Consider the following 23,878-nt stretch of genomic DNA (forward strand, 5'->3'; position numbering starts at 1 on the left):
CATCCTGTAAAAATCCTATAGCATCTTTGACTTTTCTTTTACTTTTGACATATCCCCAAAATCCTTTATTATTGCTTTTGACATCTCTTGCAAGCCTCAATTCATTTTCAGCTTTAGCTAATCTGATTTGTGCCCTGCAGGTTCTGCAGACAGCATTATATTCTTCTTTAGATATGCCTCCCTCTTTCCATTTTATAAACATTTTTTTCTTCCTTTTTAGCATGTGCTTAAGTTCTGTGTTCATCCATCCTGGTTTCATTAAATGCTTCCTATTCTTCCCTCTTTTCGGAATTGTTAACAACTGTGCTTTGAGAATTTCATTTTTCAAGATTTCCCATCCTTCCTGGACATTTTTGTCTTTAAGGATATCCAGCCATTGGATCCCTCCAATTCTCTTTCTGAATCCCTTAAAATCTGCCTTTCTGAAATCTAACCTTGACGTCTGAGTCTTCACAGGTCTTCCGCCTCTAGTTATCCAAAATTCTAAAATAGCATGGTCGCTACCTCCTAGGGTCCCAGCCACTTTTACCTCCTCAACCATTTCCTCCCTGTTTATAAGGATTAGATCCAAGGTAGCAGTTCCCCTTGTTTTCTCCTTTACCTTTTGGAAGATAAAGTTGTCAGCAAGAGAGGATAAGAATTTCCTTGACCTGTTAGTTTTGCCTGAGAGAGATTCCCAACAAATGTCTGGATAGTTGAAATCTCCCATGACAACTATGTCATATTTTTTGGAGAACTTGGCCATTTGATGCATAAAGAGTTCATCCATATCTTCAGCTTGCACAGGCGGCCTGTAGTAAATGCCTACAATGGTGTCCTTTCCATTGTTCTGTCCTTGTATTCTTACCCAAACAGTTTCCACAGAACTCCCAGTCTCTGAAGCTTCAATCTCTGTGCAGATATACGCATTTCTAACATACAATGCGACACCCCCTCCTCGTTTATCAAGTCTGTTTCTTGCAAATAAGTTGTATCCTTCTAGTCTTGTATTCCAATCATGTGTATTGTCCCACCAAGTTTCAGTGATTCCAATGACATCATATTTCTTTTCCTGTGTTAGTAGTTCCAATTCTCCTTGTTTGTTGCCCATGCTTTGTGCATTAGTATAGAAACATTTTAGTTTGTGATTGGTTTCTCTTTCTCCAATATTTTTATTAATTAGATTCTTTCGTCTTTGTTCTTCCTTTCCACTTCTAATAGCAGAGTTCTCAATAGCATTTGTCAGGTGTATGGCTTTTTCTGGTCTTTTGCTTCCCTTCCCATGTTGTTCTAGTTTAAAGCTCTCCTTACAAGTGTAGCAAGGCGACTTCCAAATACCTGCTTTCCAGTCTTCGTAAGGTGCACCCCATCTCTAGCAAGTAGTCCATCGTATAAGTAGTTCACTCCGTGATCCAGAAATCCAAATCGTTGCTGACGGCACCATCGACGTAGCCAGTTGTTCACCTGCAGAATCTTATTCCACCTCCTTGTTCCATGGCCATCCACTGGGAGGATGGAAGAGAAGACCACCTGCGCTCCCAGTTCTTTCACTTTCTTGCCTAAGTCTTCAAAGTCTCTGCAGATGGTTTCCAGGTCGTTTCTTGCGGTGTCATTTGTCCCCACATGTACAGATGGCAATTTGTCATTTGTCAGATGTCATTTGTCCCCACAGATGGCAAGTCTCCTGCTGCCTTCACCTGCCAAAAGCAACAGGCCCCAGCCTGCTCCTCGCCTAATCCTGGGCTCCAACAGCGTCAGTTGGTGTTCAGAAGTGTCGTCTCCACAGAGCCAAACACATTCGTTCAAGTGTTAGTGGGGTTCAGCACTGCCAGCTGTTCCCCTGCTGTGGAGATGGCAAGTCTCCTGCTGCCTTCACCTGCCAAAAGCAACAGGCCCCAGCCTGCTCCTTGCCTAATCCTGGGCTCCAACAGCATCAGTTGGTGTTCAGAAGTGTCGTCTCCACAGAGCCAAACACATTCGTTCGAGTGTTAGTGGGGTTCAGCACTGCCAGCTGTTCCCCTGCTGTGGAGATGGCAAGTCTCCTGCTGCCTACACCTGCCAAAATCCAGTAGGCCCCAGCCTGCTCCACGCCTGATCCTGGGCTCCAACAGCGTCAGTTGGTGTTCAGAAGTGTCGTCTCCACAGAGCCAAACACATTCGTTCGAGTGTTAGTGGGGTTCAGCACTGCCAGCTGTTCCCCTGCTGTGGAGATGGCAAGTCTCCTGCTGCCTACACCTGCCAAAATCCAGTAGGCCCCAGCCTGCTCCACGCCTGATCCTGGGATCCAACAGCGTCAGTTGGTGTTCAGAAGTGTCGTCTCCACAGAGCCAAACACATTCGTTTGAGTGTTAGTGGGGTTCAGCACTGCCAGCTGTTCCCCTGCTGTGGAGATGGCAAGTCTCCTGCTGCCTACACCTGCCAAAATCCAGTAGGCCCCAGCCTGCTCCACGCCTGATCCTGGGCTCCAACAGCGTCAGTTGGTGTTCAGAAGTGTCATCTCCACAGAGCCAAACACATTCGTTCAAGTGTTAGTGGGGTTCAGCACTGCCAGCTGTTCCCCTGCTGTGGAGATGGCAGTCTCTCCTGCTGTCACCACATTCCAAATACAGTAGGCCTCTGCCTACACCCTCCTATTTCCTGGGCTTCAACACAGCCAGTTGTAGCTCGGAAGTGCCGTCCACACGGAAAGAGATACTTGCTCCCGTGTCTCAGTGGGGTTCAGTAACGTCAGCTGATCCCCTGCTGTGTGGATGGCAGTCTCTCCTGCTGTCTCCACATTCCAAATACAGTAGGCCTCTGCCTACACCCTCCTATTTCCTGGGCTTCAACACAGCCAGTTGTAGCTCGGAAGTGCCGTCCACACGGAAAGAGACACTTGCTCCTGTGTCTCAGTGGGGTTCAGTAACGTCAGCTGATCCCCTGCTGTGTGGATGGCAGTCTCTCCTGCTGTCACCACATTCCAAATACAGTAGGCCTCTGCCTACACCCTCCTATTTCCTGGGCTTCAACACAGCCAGTTGTAGCTCGGAAGTGCCGTCCACACGGAAAGAGACACTTGCTCCTGTGTCTCAGTGGGGTTCAGTAACGTCAGCTGATCCCCTGCTGTGTGGATGGCAGTTTCTCCTGCTGTCTCCACATTCCAAATACAGTAGGCCTCTGCCTACACCCTCCTATTTCCTGGGCTTCAACACAGCCAGTTGTAGCTCGGAAGTGCCGTCCACACGGAAAGAGACACTTGCTCCCGTGTCTCAGTGGGGTTCAGTAACGTCAGCTGATCCCCTGCTGTGTGAATGGCAGTCTCTCCTGCTGTCTCCACATTCCAAATACAGTAGGCCTCTGCCTACACCCTCCTATTTCCTGGGCTTCAACACAGCCAGTTGTAGCTCGGAAGTGCCGTCCACACGGAAAGAGACACTTGCTCCCGTGTCTCAGTGGGGTTCAGTAACGTCAGCTGATCCCCTGCTGTGTGGATGGCAAAGTCTCCTGCTGCCTACACAGTCGTACCACTACTGATTTTTATCCGTGCTCCAATTAGGCCTGTGGCTCCACTGTCTCTCGTATTTCTCCTGTCCTCCAACCCTGCCAGTTACAGCTCCGAAGTGGCGTCTGCACAATCCACACTTGTTCCTGTGTTACAGGTGTTCAGTCCGGTCAGTTAATCCCCTGATGTGTGTCCGGCAATGTCGCCTGCTCTGTCCACATTCCCATAACTAGTTATGGGAATGTGGACAGAGCAGGCGACATTGCCGGACACACATCAGGGGATTAACTGACCGGACTGAACACCTGTAACACAGGAACAAGTGTGGATTGTGCAGACGCCACTTCGGAGCTGTAACTGGCGGGGTTGGAGGACAGGGGAAATACGAAAATCAGTGAAGCCACAGGCCTAAGTGGAGCTTGGTTAAAATTAGTAGAAGTCTACAACCGATCTTAAAATTTCTTCAATGCAGCCTCAGCCTGCTCCGTGCTTGTCCCTGGGCTTCAACACAGCCAGTTGTTGCTCGGAAGTGCCGTCTTCACAGAGTAAAACACTAGCTCCTGTGTTTGTGGGGTTCAGTAACGTCAGCTGTTCCCCTGCTGTTTTGATGGCAATCTGTCCTGCTGCCTCCCAATTGACAGCACATCAGGCCTCAGCCTGCTAAGTGCTTGTCCCTGGGCTCCAACATCGCCAGTTGCTGCTCATAACTGACTTTGGCACGGGTACTCCCTCCTGCCCAGCTTGGTTCCAGCCCTGCCTGCTGTTTCCGGGAAGTGTCAATGTCAGTTTGCCACCCCAAGTTGCCATGTCGTGTTGCGGTTGGGTTAGCCGATGCTAGGGTGCCAGCAGTTTAGGTGCTTCCTATGTGGACTGCGGGTTCTGGTAAGAAAGGCTTGTTCCGTAGTGCCAGTAGGACAAGCACCCCCTGTAGGACTGTGTGATTCGGTAACTGCGGCCAGCTTGCGGCATGCCAACTTTGCTTTTCAGGGGTAACTTCTGCTACCCCTCCGGGTTCCAGCACCGTCAGCTGGTTCTCGTCAGAGCCTTTGGCCTAGGTGCCTCCATCTCGGTATCCGAGTTCCGGCAACGTCTGCTGGTCCTTGGTAGTGCTTTGTAGCACAGGTACCTCCTGCTTAGTAACCGGGTTCCAGCACCGTCAGCTGGTCCTCGGTTGTGCCATTGGCTCTTATTCCTTCTGCTGCCCCTCCGGGTGCCAGCACTGTCAGCTGGTCCTCGCTATTTCCATTTGCTCTTGCAGCTTATGCTACCCCTCCGGGTTCCAGCACCGTCAGCTGGTTCTCGTCAGAGCCTTTGGCCTAGGTGCCTCCATCTCGGTATCCGAGTTCCGGCAACGTCTGCTGGTCCTTGGTAGTGCTTTGTAGCACAGGTACCTCCTGCTTAGTAACCGGGTTCCAGCACCGTCAGCTGGTCCTCGGTAGTGCCATTGGCTCTTGTTCCTTCTGCTGCCCCTACGGGTACCAGTACCGTCAGCTGGTTCAAGAGGACAAAGAACAGGAAGACAACCACCAAGATGCAGAACAACAAGAGAGAGAAGACAAAGAAGCATAAAAAAACAAAGCAGAAGAACATTAAGCATAAGACTAATACTCTGAGCAAATGATATTATCTTATTTATAAGCAGAAGAAGACTAAGCAGTGTATGGGGGTGAGTCCGTTCCTCCTCGTGGTGCCCCTGGAAAAGGCCTGCTGCTGCAGGCCAAACTGAACGCGGACAAATCCTGTTGTAAATCTTTTGTGACAGGCAGAATGGAAGGTGTAAACTTCTAACTTTTCTAGATAACAACTACAGGAATGCACAAACAAGACACAAACAAGAATATGATGAAGAAGAATAGGAAGAAGATGAAGAAGTTGAATATGTAGAATAATAATTGTTGAATAAGAAGAATATGAAGAATGTAAGAAAAGGAAGAAGAAGAAGAATGTAAAAAAAGGAAGTAGAAGAATTTAAAAAAAGGAAGAAGAAGAAGAATGTAAAAAAAGGAATAAGAAGAAGAATGTAAAAAAAGGAAGTAGAAGAATGTAAAAAAAGGAAGAAGAAGAAGAATGTAAAAAAAGGAATAAGAAGAAGAAGAAGAAGAAGGTAAAAAAAGGAAGAAGAAGAAGAAAGAAGAAGAAGACATACATGTCTGGCAAAATATAAATGAGGCTAACATAGTCAATATCTTTGTAACTCCTAACGTCTTTAAAAAAAAAGTTTAATTCCTGCTATTCCATTTGATTGGGCTAAACCTCTATGGCTTTAATGTCTCCTCCACCTCCCACAATATATTCTACATTATTCTTAGTTGTTTTTCTTCATGTAGAATTAACCTACAAGGAAAAAAAGGTTTTTTTTTAATTCCGATATTTTGGCCCCATTGACTTGCATTGGTTCCCGGTATCGGAATCGGCGATACCGATACTTTTTTTTAAGATCGGCCGATCCATTCCGATCCGATATTTTCAAGTATCGGCTGGTATCGCTCAACTCTACTAAGCACCCATAGTCATCATACCAAGCATTACTAAACACAGCGCTTTTATGCTATGTCCGGTTGGCACACCGGTAAAATAATTACCAGTCAAGCAAGTGAAAACATATGTGTGTAAACAGTATTAAAATCAAAAACAATAAAATAGACATGACATCATGTGCAATTGCAACAATATAAAATATGCATTTAGATATAATACATTTACTTTTTTCATATGCATATAATAATATAGACCAGAAAACTTGTGCAGTTACCACACAAAATAGCATGAATTTTAAGATGAAACATTTAAGGAAAGATTTTTTTATTTAAGATATAGCATATTCAGAGAAAAAATTCTCTTCTTTTTGTGTGTATATAATAATAGAAATTTGTGTGGTTAACACACAATATAATTTGCATAATTAGTTGTAACATTTTTTGAGGAAAAAAATTATTTTTTTCTTATATTTTTATATGCATATTATATATATAGAGCCAAACTATTAATTTGTAAGGAAGGGAAAAGATCACATAATATTTATTCACATATTTAAGTGAATATATGCTCATCATGAAAAAGCAGGGCAGATGTTCGGTCATGGAGACAGAATATAACATCGATCTTGATAGTAATGTGGAAAATTCAGACATTTAATAGAGAATATAGATAGAAAATTTTCATATATGATTTTTGTTTAAAAATTAGATGTCTGAAAAACATTATATAGAATAGAAAATTGAGTATATGAACTTCTTTGGATAATTTTATCACAAATTCATTTTATGTTTGTCATAGGTAACATATTATTTACCCGAATATTATGAGTTTAATAAAATAACATGATGTCTTTTCTTTTATTTAAACCTAGCGGGACTATGGTGTTTAATTTAAAAATGCACCAAGCATCTCTATTCCTCAGTGTGGTTTCTGTATCACCTCCTCTGATAGGTTTATGGATTTTTTCTATGCCATAAACCACTAATGAATTAATGAATGTTGTTATTATGACAATCAATAAAAAGTTTTGATATTTGATATTTGCGATGTATTTCTATTGACATAGGCGTTCTCTATATCATAAATGTGCTCTCTAATCCTCGTTTTCAGCATACGCTTGGTACTACCCACATATTTCAGGTGACAAGTTGTGCACTCCATAATGTGTACAATGTTTTTTGAGTTGCAGTTTATAACGTTTTTAATATCAAAGAAATGGCACTCTCTAGAGTCTCCAAATTTAGTACATTTTTTAGTATATTTGCAAGTTTTGCATGCGTTTGTGCCACATTTGTAGAAGCCTTTAGTATTGAGCAAATTGCTAGTGTGTACCGGGGCTGTATTTATAAAGCTTGGTGACAGGCTTTGTCTAATAGAGGGTGCTTTCCTGGAAACAATTCTCAAACCTTTATTAATAATTGCCTCCATTTCTGGATCCTCTTTTAGAATTGATAGATTATCCTGAATGATTATTATTATATACACACAAAAAGAAGAGAATTTTTTCTCTGAATATGCTATATCTCAAATAAAAAAAAAAATCTTTCCTTAAATGTTTCATCTTAAAATTCATGCTATTTTGTGTGGTAACTGCACAAGTTTTCTGATCTATATTATTATATGCATGTGAAAAAAGTAAATGTGTTATATCTAAATGCATATTTTATATTGTTGCAATTGCACATGATGTCATGTCTATTTTATTGTTTTTGATTTTAATACTGTTTATACACATATGTTTTCACTTGCTTGATTGTTAATTATTTTACCGGTGTGCCAACCGGACATAGCATAAAAGCGCTGTGTTTAGTAATGCTTGGTATGATGACTATGGGTGCTTAGACACCAGAAACGCGTTGAGAACGCAAGCATCTGCATTTTCTATGCTGGCGTTTTAACTCCCACTTTGTATCGTCTGATGTGAGTAAAGAAAATTTGTTTTCACAACATCGTGGAGCCGGAGAACTTCTTCCAATTTATCTTCCAAAGTGCCCTGACATGGCGTCTCCGTGCTCCAATATCCAAGATGTCATCGCTGGTGAGCTGGTCTTCCTTTTATTTATTAATTGGAGCAACAATGTCTCTACGCCCGATATACCGGCAAGGTATCAGAGCAACAATGTCTCTCCACGCCCGATATACTCACAAGTATCAGAGCAACAATGTCTCTCTTCGCCCTATAAAGCAGCAAGGTATCAGAGCAACAATGTCTCTCTACAGTCGATATATCCACAGGGTGTCAGAGCAGCAGTATCTCTCTAAACCCACTATACCCCCAAAATATCTGATATACTCTCAAGGTATCGGAGCAACAATATCTTTGCGCCTGATATACCGGCAAGGTATCAGAGCAACAATAACTCTCTACGCCGATATACTGGCAAGGTGTGAAAATAATAGCAGTGTAGAGTTCAGTCAGTGAGATCAATCATTCTGTGAAGAAACAGGTGGCGCTTATTTAAGTGAAGCCAGGACATGTGCCAAACCAGAGAGACGTGGAAGAAAATGGAAGACTAGCATTCAAATGGATAGAAGTATAGCCAGAATGGCAAAGGCTCAGCCAATGATCAGCTCCAGGATGATCAAAGACAGTCTCAAGTTACCTGTGAGGACTGTGACAGTGAGGGTATGTTTCCATGCTGCATACTTGCAGCGCTTTGGACGCAGAGGAAACCCCGCTCCGCCCAAAACGCCGCCCACTGTTGTACGCACGGTGATACCGCATGTGCTCATTGAACACATGCAGAATCACCGCATCCTATCCATAGACTGGGTTATTTATCTTGTGGAAACGGAGCGTCTCCGCAAGATAGACATTCTGCGGTCTGGAAAGACACGCCGCGTGTCCGTAATTTCGGGTGTGTTACCCGTGTCCCTGCCCGCATAGTGGAGAGGGGATTTAATAAAATCCCCTCCACTATGCTGTAACATCTGGACGCTGCGGATTGAACGCTGCGGCTGTACGCAGTGTTCAATCCACAGCAAATCCTGAAAACATATGCTACGTGGAAATGGGTATGTGCACACGATTAGGAATGGCTCAGTTTTTGCTCAGGATTTGACACAGTTGAAATCTGCACCAAATCTGCATCTGAGGTCACTGGCAGGTCACCTGCGTTTTTGATGCGTTTTTTACATGCGTTTTTGATGAGGTTTTTCATTGCATGTGTTTTTTTGCAACTTGAAATAAAGCTAATTGAAAGTTGGCTTCTGGGAAGGAAAAAAAAGTGATTTCCTGTTTGCAGATATATTGGGATATGTTCCCACGGTCAGTAACGCTGCGGGTTGGATGCTGCGTACATCCACAATGCCCAACCTGCAGCATCCAAATCCATGCAAAAATAATACATATTGTGAGTTTGTAAAGTGAAATGCAGGCACTGCTATTTTTTAGAACAGACCAATGTTCATTTTTTGTTTTTTCTGTATAGTTCAAAATTCTATACATTTCTCTTCATGTTTTGAATTAGAAAACAGTGTGCAATGTTCCCAATGCTGGAAATAAGACTAGTATTAAGGTTTTGTGATTAACTCATGTTTTTGAACACACTGCTATTATTTTGAAGACTGCAGTATAGTTTGTTTAATTCATTGGGACGCACACCCAAAAGTGAGTGGAACAACAAAATTACAAAGTACAAAAAAGCCGTGAGCTAGTCACTATGTAGTCTGAATATCAGAGAAAGTGCCCAAAAATGCAGAGATAAATTGGGATAAACAGGTAATCAGCATGCTACCAGTACAACTAAATATGTCTATCATAAGTTGTTATAGAGGAAAAATATGCTGTATAATTGTTGTAATCTGGTGAGCAGTTAGATATAATGGTCTCAATAATTATCTCAAATGCATGCGGCATACAAAATTAGATAACAATAATCAATTTTCTGAGCTAATAACTATTACGAAATATTAGGAAGAAAATTGAAATAAGAAAAATTCTTATAATGATAATGAAAGCAAGCAGGAATACAGTATATTCAGCGAAAGACTATTTGGAGTGTCCGACTTTGGGAGCATTAAGGTGCATAAAGACATTACTGTCAGCACCAAGATGTACATTTCCACATCATTGTAATTAGAATGATGAAGAAATAAAGACAACACGTGTTCCTTCAAATAATAACACAAATTTAAAGCTAGCAATAACATGTCACGATCAACATATTTGTTTCTATTGATAGTGTGCGGATATTTATCTGTTAACTCTGCTGTCCTAATTTTTTCTAATTTTCCTAATTAATCGTGTGCTTTTTCTGCTATCCAAGCCTTTTTATGCTTTTGTAATCTTTTTTTTTTCCTCTCACTTTTGGGTTTGCTTTTGCCTGTGTATCCCCCAGTGAATGAAACAAACCAATTACTAACCATTCACCTCTATACACGAAGAAGGACGATTGAATTACTTTAATTATCATACCGTAACAGACCTGCACGTAGAGTGGCTTGCTAACGGATTCACCCCCATTGTCGTTTTACCTAATTTGTTAAAGTACAACTCGTGTTTAAATATTTTTGTGATCCGACTTTTGTGTGATATATCAGCACTAAATAGTCTAAGTTGGTGATGTGAGAAAAATATAGGCATAAATGAAATCTATGGGATCAAATAATTAAAAGTTGGCATTTGCATATACAGTGTGTCGGTAAAGTCATGGTGCACTTTTGACCAGTCACTGGAAAGCAACAAAAGACGATAGAAATGTGAAATCTGCTCCAAACAAAAGAAAAACTCTCCCAGTTTCATACCTATTCAGTGTAGTTTGATGTGGGCTCCATTTGTTGCCCTGCACACATCTAAACGATAGTGAAGTTCTTGCCACACACGGGTAAGGATGTCTGGTGTAACAAAGTGAATAATGTCTGTGATTCACTGTTTTAAGTGATTAATGTCGTTGATACGTTCAATGTACACATGTTGCTTCACATAACCCCAAAAGTAAAAATCTAAGGGCGTTAGATCAAGGGATCATGTATACTTTCCTGTGACTGGTCGAAAGTGCACCTGACTTTACAGACACACTGTATAGACACCACCGCTTTGGCTATAAAGCATCTAAAAATTTCTGATGCAAGAAATTACCTTCATACTTCACATGCTTAGTGAAAGGAAGTCCACCTCTGTGCAATCTAAGTGTCATATGGTCAGTCAGTATATACCCACCTTTTCTGATGGACCACAGAGGCTGCAACACCATTAACACAAGGCACCACTAACCAAACAACGCTATGAAGACCACTGAGATCTCCAAACAAGTCAGAGATAAAGTTGTTGAGAAGTACAACTCAGGTTTTCTCTTTTTAAATCATAATGACACCCCAAAACATCCAAATGACCCTGATCAAAAGTTTACATACCCTGGTGACTTTGGCCTAATAACATGCACAGAAGTTGATACAAACGGGTTTGACTGGCTATTAAAGGTAACATCCTCAACTGTGACCTGTTTGCTTGTAATCAATATGTGTGCATAAAAGCTGAGTGAGTTTCTGGGATCCAGACAGACTCTTGCATCTTTCATCCAGCCACTGACATTTCTGGATTGTGAGTCATGGGGAAAGAAAAAGAATTGTCAACGGATCTAGAATAGAATAGCCCTAGTGGCCAGAATGAAAATTGCAAGCTTTCTAAATTAAATTTTATTACGGATTGCGATATGGGAAAAAAAACATTGCTAAAAATGTTTTAAAACCAGATTTAACACAAAAAACGGATTTAAACAATAGATCATTTTTAGATGTCATATTCCCCTTAAATCATAGGTATTGCAGGAGGGCTGCGTATAAACCATTGTCTGCTTTTCGTGAGGCTATTTAGATACAGACCTACGGCAGCAAACTGAATCTTTTTCTTGAAGGAATTCCTAGCTATGAGAAAGATAAGTTCAACCCTTTCACCTTGGAGCCTTGATATGAAGAGAGCAGAGTCAAACCGTTGATTAACTGTATATCTAGACAATGAATTATTCACACACCTATGTAAGCTCTGCATTTACCTGTATGCTAACAGAGTGGAGAAAAGTGCTGTCATACTAACAATGTGAGACCCTAAAATGGGGAGTTCCTTTTCTCCCATCCCCACTCACTAGTCTCTTATAGAGATCATTGCGTCCATAATGATTATCGTACTGATTAGGCTCTGGACACAATGTACCAGTCATCTCTGTGTAACCCTAGCATCAGTGGGGACACGACAGGCTGTGATATAAGGACAGTATAGGGGAAAGTCAGAAAGATCAATGCTTGAAGGCAAATCTTTACAAACCAGTGATGTGCTGTAATAAACTCATTGATTATATTGAGCTTTCACTCACAGCATTTCTCCAAAGGTCAAACAGCACAAGTGAGGTCTCTTGGGGCCATATTCCAAAAGTGGAAAAGTGGAAAGAACATAATTTCACCATACACCGGCCATGACTAAGTGATCCCCGTAAGATTTCAGGCAGAGGAGTGAAAAAAATTATTAGGAGTTGTCCAAGAGCCAAGCACCACCTGGATCAGCAGGTATAATTGTTTCAAAGAAAACTGTAAGTAATACACTCAACCTCCATGGCCTGTATGCACGCTCACTACACAAGACTACATTGCTGAACAAAATGCATGTTCAAGCGCATTTAAAGTTTGCTCAGCAACATTTAGCCAAGCCTGTGAAATACTGGGATTATATAGTGTGGTCAGAGGAGACCAAAATTCAACTCTTTGGATGTCATAATCCACACTTTGTTTGGAGGCCAAAAACACTATATCAACAGTGAAGTTTGGAGGTGGGAACATTGTGGTGTGGGGCTGTTTCTCAGAATATGGCACTGGCAAAATTCATATGGTTGTAGGAAGGATGAATGGACAAATAAACCGAGACATTATTGATAAAAATCTGCTGCCATCTACCAGGAAGATGAAGATGAAACAAGAGTGGACATTTCTGCAATCTAATGATCCTAAACACACAGCCAAGGAAACGCTCAATTGGTATCAGAGAGAGAGAAAATATGTCATCTTAACACAGATGTATGTACATGATAACAACACCTTATCTATTGGATGATAACAAGGTGGATCCAAGCATCTCTTGTCTGCATGCCTCTTCATGCACTCAGAAGATCTCTCTAGAGTGGCTTTAGTGTCCTACCATATCTTCAAGAAATCCTTAGTAAGATCCTCAGCTGCTGGTACGCCAGAAGTGGCCGACACTGAAAGGGGGAATCCTGGCTGTTGCCCAAAAACAATAAAGAATTAAAACTTATAAATTTTACGTGGTTGCTATAGGAGAACTCATCATGATGTGCGTTTGTGAAGTGCCGCAGGAAGTTGGCCAGAATCTGATTAATTCTTTCTATCTGTCCGTTGGATTGAGAGTGGTATGCGGAAGAGAAATCCATAAGGTGACAAAAGCTCGCCAGAATCTGGATATGAACTGAATACCTCGATCGAACATGATGTCACGAGGGAATCTGTGAAGACGAAAGATGTGCTGGATGAATTTCTTTGCAAGCTCTGGAGCAGACAGAAGGCCTGGTAATTTAGTGACATGTGCCATCTTCAAAAACAATAATAATCTTTATTTTTATATAGTGCTAACATATTCCGCAGTGCTTTACAGTTTTTGCACACATTATCATCGATGTCCCCAATGGGGTTGTGAAATTACCTAACAGTATGTCTTTGGAATCTTCAAGAAGTGATCCACCACTACCCAGATGATAGAAGAGCCTGAGGACACAGGGAGATCTGTAATAAAGTCCATAGCAATGTGCTGCCAAGGCACCGAGGCCAGAGGGAGTGGTAGGAGTCGCCTAACGGGAGTTTCCTAGGAGTTTTTCTGTGGCCACAGGAAGGGCAGGTGTAAACGAAGTCCATGATTTCCTCCATGTCTTTTTCTGGCCGACATGGTCGTCAACCTTGGAGAGCTCCCATTGAAGAACTCACCTCCTGTCTGATTCTGACAACAAGGTCTTACCTGGCGGAATTTGGGACAGGTTTACTGGAACCACAGTAACAATCTTGGATGGCTCAGTGATAAGTTGAGATTCCCCCTCTTGGTCGGTGGACAAGAAGGAGCTAGAAAGTGCACCAGCTTTGATGTTTTTGTCAGTTGGCCGAAAATGCAGAGCAGAATCAAAACAGGCAAAAAATAGCGGACACCTAGCTTGACGCGTGTTCAGTTGCATGGACTGCAGATAGGTTGCATAGGTTCAAGAGATGCTGCGGGAGTGGTAGACTGAGGAGTGAGCAGCCTTCGGAAAACGGGGCCACTGTTGCTTTGGAGTGCTCCTGGGACTGGAGGTGAATTCGGATGGCCAGGGAAACTAGATCGCTCTGTGTAGTAGGAATGTCTCTGCCTGCTAGCTCATCCTTGATCATTCCAGACAGCGGCTACCAGTGCATCATTCTTCAAGCCGAGTTCAGAAGCCAGGGTGTGGAAATGGACTGTTTATTAGCCTACAGAGAGACTGGCCTGGTGTAGTCTGAGGAGGGATGAGGCAGCAGAGGTAACGGCCTGGTTCATCAAATACCTTGCGGAACACCTCCAGGAAGGTCTGCAGGTCTGAGATTATTGCATTTTCTCTTTCCCACAAGAGGTTCAGCCATGCCAGATGGGCATCTAGGATGAAAAGTATGACTTGCGAACTTCATGGTCGCTACCGAGGTTGCCACAGCTTGAACCGGAGTGGATGTTGTTAAAACATCCAGGAGGGTGTTAACAGTCCTTAAGTGAGATATGATTTTGTCTTCCTGGTTGGGAATAGGGTTTGGCTGTCATCCAGAAACATTAAACTTAAGGTACCATTGGCAAAATTGGGTCCGAGGTTCAGTGGTCCCTATGAAATTCTGTAAGTGGTCAATCCGGTGGCCTTTAGGTTGAAGCTTCCTCCATCTCTCCGCATCACCAGCATCTTCCATGAATCCTTGTTGAAAGTGTATGTTCCCTCAGTAATGTCACCCTTGTCCCCACTTCCTCTGGTTGCTGTTAATGGCAGTTTAGAGTATAAGGTGCAGAGACTTGATGACTCTTGTAGGGTTTGAAATTCCCTTCAGTACCTCAATTCACTGGAAGGGATACAGAGCTGAGGAGAGATCCTGGGTCACAGCTTGAGATATGAAGGTCAGGTCGAGCAGTTAGTCAGGGCCTTCCATCTGAAGTTTCCTGGGAAACACGGGTATCCGATGATGTCCCTAGAAGAGGGAGTACTCTATCGATTCCATCCCTCAGTGTGTCTTAGAACACAGTGATTGACAGCTCAGTTTTCCAGTCTGGTGCAATAGCGTGCTGATTTGTCTGTGTTTTATTGACAGCTTGGCCATCGAATCTGAGATAGGGAGGTGCTGAACTCTCACCAGATGCTCACTGTTCTTTTGGTTCCTCAGCTATTTAACTGAGCTGCAGTCCCAAATAGCTGTCAGCCATAGCTTCAGCTCTGTGTGATTGTTTTCCCTGTGCTTATTGCCTTGCTTGTTGATCTATCGCTGCCTAACCTTGGACCTCGTTCTGGCCATCCGTTTGTCTAATCCTTTTGCTCTGATTTGCTATGCTCCCGGTATGTTGATCTCGGACCGTTACCTGACTACACGTTTGTTTATGATGTACCCTCCTGGCTATTGATCATGGACTCCTTGACTATCACGACTCACAGCTTGTCCATGAAAAGTGACTCAGTGTCACACATTCCACCAAGAGGTAGAAACTGCCATAGACAATTATTAAGGAAAGCATATTGGATTTTGGAATTAGAGGTTAAACCACCTAATGGTATGAATGTTAAAAAGAACCTGTCACCCCCCCAAGGTGTTTTTAAGTAAAAGAGCCACCTTCAGCAGCACTAAGGCTGCATTCTGTGAAGGTGGCTCTTCTGTTTCTGACCCCTAGTAATGCCGAAATATTGACTTTTATAACTAGGTCCTCATACCTGTAATGTGTCCCATAGGTATGGTGTGTCCCCTGTATCAGCTGCCTTCTAGCTGTCCATCATGCCCTCGTCTTGCGTCTGGCACCGCCTGCAAGCCGTCCATCATGCCCGCCTCCTCCTGTGTTGTATGATGGCGCCTGCGCTGTGACAACAGTACTGACATATTTTGAACTCCTGAAGATTGACAATTCAGACCAGCATCATGGGTGAGTAACTGGACCAGACTGCACTGCCCCTCCAAAAAAGTGACGCCACTCCTCAAAAGCCAATTTGTTGGCGAAAAGTTCTCTATTGCACACATCATAGTTCCTTTCGGCCGACAATAAGTTTTTAGAGAAAAAAAGCACAAGGGTGTCACTTACCAAGGGATGACCCTTGAGACAACACAGCCCCGATCCCCACCTCAGGATGCATCAGCCTCAACAATAAATGGTTGGAAAACATCAGGATGAATGAGTACAGGAGCAGTGGAAAAGCACTTCTTCAACAAAGAAAATGCCTGACGAGCGCAGTCGGACTACTTCTAGAATTCTGCACCTTTCTTTGTCATGTCAGTGAGGGGTTTCAAATCGACTAGAAGTTTTGGTGGGATAAGACATAGAGTACTTCGAGATAGTGGGTAGTCGGGGCAAGGGCGCCCATTAGCTCAATAGGGCATCTAGCCCTGGGCAACATCGTGCCTCCTAACATTTTGACATGCTTCAAGCCCAGCATATATTTGTGACCTGTATTGTCACAGGAAGGAATTACAGCAGCAGCTATGGCAGTGCAGCTAACGTGGGTCTGCAGGTGCTAGTGAAGATTAAGCAGTACGGGCACAACACTGAAGATGTGCCAGCTGATCTCGTGGGTAGACAACCTAAAAGCCGGGGCAAAACGGCTTAGGGAACACCCAAATGGAGTGAGGCTGGGCACTGAAGATGCTGTGGGACCGTTCGGAACGATCTGTCCCAGAAGCGGGCTTAGTGACAGAGAGAGGAGGAAAGGGACATTAGAGAAGCTGTATGTTGTTAAACCTGATGATGATGCTGGAAAGAAAAGGAATATGCTATGTACAAGTCTCAGTAAAGTTGCTCCGTTTAAAGTTGAACTGGACTGTGACTCCGTTATTTCTAAAGTGGTTCCTGAAGTCCTCCAGAAATGTACAGAGGACTCTGATGAAGCTGGAACAGGTGCAGCAGGTATGCTGAGTGATGGGCAGTGTGTTTATGTGATAGGAGGCCAGGGCACACTGATGCAGATGTTGGTGGCCATGACTGCGGCCCTGGCTGGCCCTCCCTCACATGTGTGTGGGCGAAGAGAACTGTAAAGCAGAGAGAGATCAAGAGAATCCCATTGGTGGCAGCGGTCTACTGTAAGCAGTCAAGTTGGAATGGGGGGGAGAAGGACACTCAGCTGTGAACTAAGAGACCCCGGGGAACAAATTAGTGTTGGTCAGCTTTTGGAAGCTATGTCAAAGAGTGACAGAGTCAGCAAGATTGGGAGCACACTCAGTGAGGTGACAGCCAGAGGCACATCATTACGTGGTTCTCCAGAAGTGTGCTGAAGAATAGTGGTCAAAGGAAAGAGCACTGCTTTAAGTGGTGCTATACAGAGAAAGGATGGAGGTCCCCAAAGTAAACTATGGGTTTGTAATAGTTTCTGTTTCACCAACTGTGCCACTGTTTGAATCCATTGGAAATGTACCACTGTATTGTACAAAGGAACATGACAACTGTATTTCTTGCTACTATCTGTGTGCAAGACTGATTGTTAGTAAAAAATCAATTTGTTTTTAGGGACTGGTGTGTTTTCCTTTTTGTGGGGTTAGCAAGAACTGGAGCTGTGCAATGTGTGGCAGACCAGAGCTGTAAGTTGTCCGAAACGGAAATATGGCCGCACACAAACACTGAAATAGGACTCTGTTTTTCTCCAGTCACCTTCCACGACAGCAGCATCGGAGGATATCTCCCCGCCCTAATGGGGGACAGGAAATACAAAAGAGGTTAAATACCCCTCCCCTTCCTACAAACACGTGTTTTTTCTGTCCCCTATGGGGCATGAAGAGGTTCCGATGGTGCTGCCATGGCAGGCGATCTGGAGCATGCTGCATCTCACCTATCAATGCTGAGCAGCCGAGGTCGGGGCTCTGCCCTCCTCCTCTGTGGGTTGCTTCCGTCTCCACGATCCGTGCGACTCGGGACCTTTCCTGCGCTCCCTCGGGGGGTAAAGCGGGGAGGTGACATGCAGCCGGGGTCCTCCTGCACCTCCCCGCGTCCTCCTCCCTCCGTGCTGCTGATTCCGGGAGTTTGCGCGCATCGGAAGTGACGTCCGGCCGAACTCACGGTCTACCTCCTGTGCATTCCACGTTGGAACGGAAGCGCAGCTGGCAGATGCTGGTGCTCTCCAGCATCAAGCAGCAGACTTGAGACATACCTTGAGGCTCCCCCTTTTGGACCTAGAGGGGGAGGAGGAGCACAGAATCAACTGGGACCTCTGTTTATTTAAATCCTGGTCGAGGGAGCTTGCAGGTAAGATACATTGTCTATATTCCTCTGTGGCTCGACAGACTGACCATGGATGGCGACAAACCTTCCCTATCTGCGTCTGCAGAGCCCAGCATTCACCCTCCTGCTGTAAGTAGTGGGTGATGGTCCCTTGCTAACCAGATGTCATAACCTACAGGTTAATTAGTATACCTTCTCTCTCTTGTTAGGGAGAAAAGGTCCCTGCCCTTAAGAAGGATAAGGCGCCCAGCCGCAAGTGTAGGATATGCGCTTCCAGGCTTTCCTCCGCATACAAGAAAAAGCTTTGCCAGCCCTGCACAGATGAGCTGTTACGTACTGAACAGCCCCCTCTACTGGATAGCATCAAGATCCTCATTAAACAGGAGGTTCAATCATCCATGGCTACCTTTTCCCAGGCCCCAATGCCACAACCCCTTCCTCCTAAGAAAAGGAAGAGGGCACCTGTGGAATCCGACTTGGAATCGGGCAAAATCCATACCTCGGATTCGGAGGACATTTGGGAGAATGGGGGTCCCATGTCCACCCCCAAGTCCGATAACAAAAAGTATTACTTTTCTTCCGAAGACATGGAAGAGCTAATTATTATGGTGAGAGACACTATGAGGATTGAAGAGGAGGAAGTGAGATACACTGTACAGGATGAAATGTTCGGGGGGAGCTAAAACCCAAAGATCAGAAAGGGTTTCCCATACACGAAAATATGCAAAACCTTATCCTACACGAATGGGGCTGCTCTGAAAAAGGTCTTAGTGTCCCTTCAGAGTTATAAAATCGCTTTCCCCTGGACGGTGATAGTTCCCTATCGGAAATCCTTAAAGTAAATGTGCAGGTGTCTAGGGTAGCCAAAAACACAACCCTTTCTTTTGAGGATTATTCCCAGCTCAAAGACCCGATGGATCAGAAGATCGAGAGCTTACTAAGGAAATCATGGGACACCTCAACCAATCTGCTTAAAACAAACGTGGCCGCAACGTGTGTCGCCAGATCTCTATTTCTATGGCTTCGCTCGTTGAAAGATCACCTGACTCAGGGTACTTCCAGAGAGGAGATACTTGATTCTCTTCCCCTCCTCCAGAAGGCAACGGGGTTTTTGGTTTATGCATTGGCTGAGTCCGTCCGGGTGGCGGCAAGATCCGCAGTCCTTTCCAATTCATCTAGGAGAACTCTGTTGCTAAAATCATGGGGGGGGCGACTTTACCTCCAAATCTAAACTCTGCGCTATTCCTTTTCAGTGTCACTATCTATTCGGCCCAGTCCTTGACGATATCCTAGACAAAGCTATGGATAAAAAGAAATCACTTCCCGAGCAGAAAAATTCTAGGAAATGTTTTTTTGTCCCCCCCGTGACCAGTCCTCCCAGAGGGAGTTCAAAGGGAAGGGCAAAAGGGGGCAAGGGCAAAAACATTCTTGTTCTCCACCCCCAACAAATCCCGGACAAACAATGACCGCTCTCCGGTCGGGGGTCGACTCTCATATTTCCTCGCCCAGTAGCAATCCATCTCCACAAACCAATGAGTACCATACAGGACGGTCTGAGCTTAGAATTCGAGAGTCCTCCTCCTCATTGCCTGAAAATTACCTCCCTACAATCTCCACATCTCCATGAATCCCTGCTATCAGATCTGCAGGGGCCGCTTCAATCAGAGGTGATCTCTCGAGTGCCACATCAGGAGATAGGCAAAGGCCACTATTCTTGTCTGTTTTTGATAACAAAACCCTCAGAGAAACACAGGGTTATTATAAATCTGAAACCCCTGAACCAGGTGATCAGATACAGATGATTCAAAATGGAATCAATCAGGTCAGCAATCCCGCTAAATGGACAGAACTGGGTAATGGCCACAATAGATCTGAGGGATGCATATTATCATATACCGATCCATCCGGACCACAGGAGGTTCCTCAGATTCGCAGTGTCCAACGGATACAGGGTCAGCCATTTCCAGTTCAATGTCCTGCCCTTCAGCATCTCATCAGCACCGTGGGTGTTTACCAAGATGATGGCGGAGGCAGTAATCTTCATCCAACGCCAGGGAGTTTGCATTATCCCATATCTAGACGACTTACTTATCGCACCATCCATCCCTCAGCTGAACCTAGATGTGGCGAAAACCCTGGAATCCCTGAAATCCATAGGCTGAATCCCGAATTTGGGAAAATCGGATCTTCATCTGTCCACAAGGAACAAATTCCTAGGAGTTCTTTTGGATTCAGAGAAGAGAACATCTCTCTTACCCAGGGATCGTCAGCTCGACCTCGTTCAGAAGATCTCCAGGTTCAGGGACCAGAGGTCCCGAACCTAAGGGATTCGATGTCTGTCCTATGGTCTCTGACGGCATACATCCAGGTGGTCTCCTGGGCTCAAGCCCTTAAACGAGTCCTACAGTCCCATGTTCTCCTGTATGTGAGAGTACATCGAAATACACTGACCAAGAGGATTCCACTTCCCGGTCTTGTAAAATCAGTCCTGTTGTGGTGGCTAGACTACTGAAACCTCCAGAGGGGGGGGGGGTCAGCTGGGATCAGCTTCCCCTAAAGATATTTCTTTCAGATGCCAGTCAAAGAGGCTGTGGTGCAGTTGTAGAGGGATCTTACTTCCAGGGGTTGTGGCCCCCAGACATCAGCTCCAGCTCCTCAAATCAGAGAACTGAAAGCGGTGGAGGAGGCATTGAAAGCGGCATCAGCTCTTATCCGGGATCACCATGTACGTGTCTATTCGGACAACATGGCCACAGTGGCCTACCTCTCACACCAAGAAGGCACGAAATACGCCAGGCTAAAATTGATCGCGGCAAGGGTTTTTTCCTAGGCAGAAAGACATCTGTTGTCCATATCAGCAATACATTTGAAGGGATCAGACAATACCCAAGCAGACTTCCACAGCAGGAAAGATGTCCATCTGGGAGAATGGTGCCTGGACCCAGCGATCTTCTTGTCCCTGACTTCGAGATGGGGGAGTCCAGACATAGACCTCTTTGCAAATGGTCAAAATGCAAAGGTGAAAACATTTTCCTCCCTCTGTCCCGCAAACGGAGAGCAAGGAATAGATGCCTTCTCCCATCCATGGACCTTCAGCCTGTCATACGCCTTCCCACCAATACTGATGCAGGCGAAAACACTGCAGAAGATTCGGATGGATCGAGTCACCATGATCATAATTGCTCCCATGTGGCCAGGGACTAACTGGTACAGCGCCTTGCTGGAAATGGCTCAGGAAGGTACTTTGCTTCTACCCCAGAAGATCAGCCTACTGCATCAGGGTCCCCTACTACATCCGGACCTAAGCAAATTAAAACTTGCGGCCTGGCTACTGAAGCAAATAATCTTAAAAGCTAAAGGGCTCTTGGATGGAGTAATTCAAACCCTCCAGAGGAGTAGAAAGCCAGTGACTAAAGCCACCTATGGCAAAGTTTGAAAGAGATTCTCATCTTGGTGTTTCTCCTGATCCCTTCCATCCCAATATCGCACAAATCTTAGATTTTCTCCAAAAGGGGTTGGAGCTTGGGCTTGCACCCAGTTCACTGAAGGTTCAGGTATCAGCTCTTAGCTCCTTCTTTGATCAAAACTTAGCTGGCCACCGCTGGGTTAAACGCTCTATGACCTCTGCAGCTAGAATTTGTCCTAGGCTTTGTAGTCAGGTTTCCCCTTAGGATCTGAATCTAGTCCTTAGCAGCCTAACCTGAAGATCTATTCGAACCCCTACCATCCATAAGCTTAAAGAACCTGACCCTCAAAACATCTTTCTAGTTGCAATTACAACCGCTAGACGCATAGGAGAATTGCAGGCCCTGTCAGTACAGGAACCCTATCCACTATCACGATGGACAGCATTATCCTTTGGTTAGATCCCTCCTTTATGCCTAAGGTAGTCTCAGACTTTCACAGAGGTCAGGATATCGTGCTATCCTCATTCTGCCCAAATCCTTCCAATACAAAGAAAGAAACCTTTCACACCCTTGACATCCGCAGGGTGGTTTTCTATTGCCTCCAACAAACTAAAGAGAGGAGGATTGACCAAAACCTATTCATTCAGTTCGCGGGACGGAATAAAGGCAAGAAGGCGGCAAAAAATACGATTGCTAATTGGATCAAGCAAGCTATCTGTCTGGTATATTCATTGCAGAATCTTTCCCCTCCTGCTTCACTGAAGGCTCATTCTACTCAGGAAGTTTCTACATCATGGGCAGAGAGAGGGAACACATCTTCAGAGCAGATATGCAGAGCTGCTACCTGGTCGTCTGTCCACACGTTCAACAGACACTACAGAATAAATTTCAATAGGGATTTAACATTTCGCAGATGAGTTCTGCAGGCTGTTGTCCCTCCCTAAAGAAGTTAGTTGTTGGTATTACTCCGATGATGTCGTGGAAGGTGACTGGAGAAAATAGAATTAGACTTACAGGTAATTCGGTTTCTAGAAACCTTCCACAACAGCACTAATTTCCCTCCCTATCTGATATTCTTATTGGATGATTCCTGCACTTTGGTGGTAACAATACATGCTATGCTAGCGTATCCAGAAAAAACACTGGGGGTTGTAGGGAGGGGAGGGGTATTTAACCTCTTTTGTATTTTCTGTCCCCCATTAGGGCGGGGAGACATCCTCTGATGCTGCTGCCGTGGAAGTTTCCTAGAAACTGAATTACCAGTAAGACTAATTCTATTTTCTGTAGCATGCCAGGACGTGGAAGGCAGGTTCCCTGCCCACGACTTCCACCACGGTTCACGTTACAGGTTGATGGATTCCAAATAGAAGACACTTGACCTGCTAGCATAGGTTTTCTGTAGGGATTTTATCAAGTGACCAAGGGATATCGTTTAATAAAGATACATAAGTGAGGCAGTTTTTACAAGTAGCGGTCGTACTACAGCCACAAAGGGTTTGAAACCCATAGCTACCTTGAACCTTCTTAACCTTTTAACGGATTCTTACACAATTAATATTCCACTGAAATACTGTAGCTGTTTCATCTGCAAAATCGCTCAACAGTTAAAATAAGCCTTACAGTTTGCAGCTGAAACAGCTTTTTACCTCCAAAATGAAGTTATTGTGTACAGTGAAGAGCTCAGCATCTTGGTACTGCAATATTTGGTCGCTGCGTGTGAACCCAACCTGCATGTTTTCATTTTATTCATAGAGCACAATTATGTATAAATGAAGTGACAGTTTTTGAATCAAAAAAGCACATTTTGAAATGGTCCTTTTGGGTCACAGTTTTCTTTGTTCAACAACTTTTATTGATGACGTACATATTGGTTAATCGTGCTAATAAGGACCAAAATCCAGTGTCTATCTGCCATCAAGACAACTGGCATGGACAGAGTCGGCAAGCGTGCCAGAGGCATTAACAAGAATATAACAGAAATGGTTTTATGTTAAAAAAAATTTGATTTTCCAACTTGGTAATGTTAGTCTTCAATCTATCATTATAAAAATTAAAATCTTTAAAACTGGTGTGCCCCTACAAAGAGCGTTGCAGACTCTTAATATCCTGTTTAAGGCTAGTTTGACACTAGTGTATGGAGGAGCT

Source organism: Dendrobates tinctorius, unplaced genomic scaffold (genome assembly GCF_039654945.1).
Source record: "Dendrobates tinctorius isolate UK_male_01 unplaced genomic scaffold, ASM3965494v1 ptg000103l, whole genome shotgun sequence".
In the NCBI taxonomy this organism is placed as follows: domain Eukaryota; kingdom Metazoa; phylum Chordata; class Amphibia; order Anura; family Dendrobatidae; genus Dendrobates; species Dendrobates tinctorius.